At 46.6% G+C, this 3,020-nt stretch overlaps 1 pseudogene; it reads right to left on the bottom strand.

Moving 5' to 3' along the window:
- Positions 1 to 984: 984 nt before the first annotated feature.
- LOC119355544 lies at positions 985 to 2,777 on the bottom strand (annotated as a pseudogene).
- Between the last annotated feature and the right edge of the window lie 243 nt (positions 2,778 to 3,020).

Here is a 3,020-nt window from a genome sequence, read left to right as displayed (position 1 = left end):
GGCAGTCAGCCCCCTCATACAACTCATGGTCATAAATGATAATTAGGGAAAATTATAGTGAGCATTCAGCAACGGTGTAATACAGAGTACGCCTGATGAAAGAACATAGAGCCTACAGCGAAGTTCTCTCACTCAATAATTCAAATAAGTGAAACCGTTTAGTCATACAAAGACTGATAGTGTCAATATTATGTTATGGTTATAAATATTTTACAGTCTAACTTTCAGCTTCCTTTCACATAATCAATAAGGGTACCTGCAACAACCACATGATATGTCTATAAAGACATATGAAATAAGAAACAAGAAATAAAATATGTATCGCCAATGGAGTTCTCTTTGTAAATCTAAGCTGGACATCAAGTGGCTATTGTTGGTACTAGAAAATGTAGGTGGCAGCTTCAGAGAATACCACAACAGATTTGCATATTAACCAGGTAAGATCATATCAAATGATTTCTTCAAGTCCTTAGGTGATAGAAGATCACCACAACAGTGTCCTTTGGTCTTTTAGCTGAAGTTTTCACTCTCAATCAATCCAAGCCACTGCTAAATATCGTCGGTATGGCTGATTTAGCTTGTAGTAGTAGTTTCATAGCTAGCTCATCATCAGTTTAGCCAAGGGTATATGGCATGGCTAGCTCATCATCCCTTTTATGCACTGGAGCAAGGCTCTCTTCAAACAGGCTAAATCTTGAGCCAGGGATCAAACGCGTAAGCCGGGTGTGTGTCTCGGTCACCGAAAGGATGGCCTCCAGAATTTGACACCTAGGATCATAGGTGTAAACCTTCTTCTGAAACTCAACCCAACACTCGCTAGTAGCAATGACAATCTTCTTCCCCAAAGTGCCATTGCCGACAGAACCAATAACCCTCACAACCTTTGGCTCACCTAATTCTCTTCCGACTTGCCCAAACAAATCAATTCGATGTTTCAGGGACCAATCACCAGAGCCACAATCCAGCAGTCCCCAAATCTCCAAGGTGCTACCATCAGGGTTTCCGTTGCGAAGGTCCCGGACAATGCACAGCTGGTCATCCATCACAACCAGGTGCTCTCGTTCTGACTGGGCCCAGGAGCGCAGGTGCTCTGTTGGTCCCCAGAACGGCGGTGAACGGACACATCCGAAGGTTTCCTCTGCAACAGAAAAGGATATGATAGCAGCTCTTGGCCTTCTGAAGAAAAAAGAAGGATTGATCAACCAGTGCAGAAATCCATTGGCAAACGCAGGTGGTATTTTGTTCACCATTGCATGAGCGACTGCAGAATTTGCAAACAGGGATAACTTGAAGGGTACTCCTCCAGCCGCAGGCCTCCAGCGATCAGCTCTAGGCGTGTACACATCACACCTGATCATCTCCTTCTCATCAGAAAACCCATTGATCAACCTGACGACCTTGTACTCCCTTGTCCGGGCATCAAATCCCAGTCCAGCACTGGAATCATATTTCGGAAGACTGTGAGGTGGCAAACGTGTGACTTCCCTTCTGGATGCATTGCAAACATAGTAAGCCGGCGCAACAGCGTCAAACAGAAGGGTGAGCCCACAGCAAGGTGAGGGCATCACTACTTCCATGGAGTTGCGGCGGGCAGAGTCAACGGTGAAGAGCAAAGCATCTCTCGAGCTTGAGCTTGAGCTTGAGGGTGAGTATGAGCATACTGAGGTGGAGTCCAATTCTGCTGTGGGGGAGACAACTAGTAGCTTTGGTGCTTGTGGTGGCACCTTGGATGTTGCCATATGGAGGCTGCAGAAATCCTTGGAGGAGAAGAGTGCAGCCCAAGAGCGGCAGACGGCCTGGAAGCGGAGAATGGATTTGACAGGGAGCCGAAGCAGCACCTCCAACATCATGTCATCAGGAAGCAACCGTGCACAAAGAGGTACAACGGCCTTCTTCCTCTTGTTGCTTGGGAACGCCTCTGCCGTAATCTTCACGGACTCGCCACAGGATGGCATGCCGCTCTCTCTCTTGCTGCTACCCATCATCTCACCACCAATGTCTGCTGCTCCAATCAATATTACTAATTCAGCAAGATGTCCTGCAGTGAAATACACACATGGGAATAATTTGAGTGGTAGTATAGTGAATCTCAATGCATTTATATTTTTTTTGGAAAAGTAGACAGAACTTAACCCCAAATTTATGTTTAAATAATAAATTGACTGCTGTTAGTACTTCCTCCCCGGGTTCATAAATATAAGATGTTTTGGATATTTCAATATGGACTACAAACGGTCTTGAATAAGTGAATAAACACACTAAACCATGTCTATATACATCTGATTCAGAAAAAGGTTAGAACATCTTATAGTTGTGATCGGAGGGAGTAGTATATTAGCTGAGAGGGCAATAGACACCTGAACACACTGCAGGACTAGCCTGCACCTTGGACAGTAACAGCAGAAGTTTGAGGGTAATGGATATCGAAATACATCTGAAGATGCCACCCGCACCATGTACAATAGTAGAAAAATTGAAGGGATCAGATCGACCTTGAGCTGAGGCGGATCTACTAGCCGATTTCATCATCATTACAACACAGGGAAGATGTGAAATATGAGCAAATTACTACGAGATTTAATCCGAATAAACAGAAGATAAATCATGACCACAGCAGCAGAGATTAAACTAATCATGCGAACTAGCATAGCAGATGAATATATCACATCTAGGGCACATACTAGAAGCATGAATTCTACCACGATCTCGAACAGGAAGGATAGAATCACATACGGTGCAACGGGTGCAGCACCGTCGGCGTTGACGTTGTCGCCCATGTCGTCGAGGACGAGGTTGCCGAGGTCGGGGAAGAAGTCGTCGTTCGCGAAGTCGTCGCGCGAGTGCGCTCCCCAAAAACCTGATCGCCCCTCTCCCGTACAGGATCACGAGAGGCGGGGTTCCGGAGGCCTGTTGTCCCTTCTCGCGGTGCACGCCGGAAGGAGGGATGGAGAAGACTTGCTTGGCGGCGCGGCTCTGTCCTCGGCTCGGCTCAATCCCGCAACCCGCGGCGCGTCGCGTCG

Source organism: Triticum dicoccoides, chromosome 1A (assembly GCF_002162155.2).
Source record: "Triticum dicoccoides isolate Atlit2015 ecotype Zavitan chromosome 1A, WEW_v2.0, whole genome shotgun sequence".
NCBI lineage: Eukaryota > Viridiplantae > Streptophyta > Magnoliopsida > Poales > Poaceae > Triticum > Triticum dicoccoides.
The sequence above is the reverse complement of the archived record's forward strand: the minus strand, read 5'-3'. Positions and strand labels throughout refer to the sequence as shown.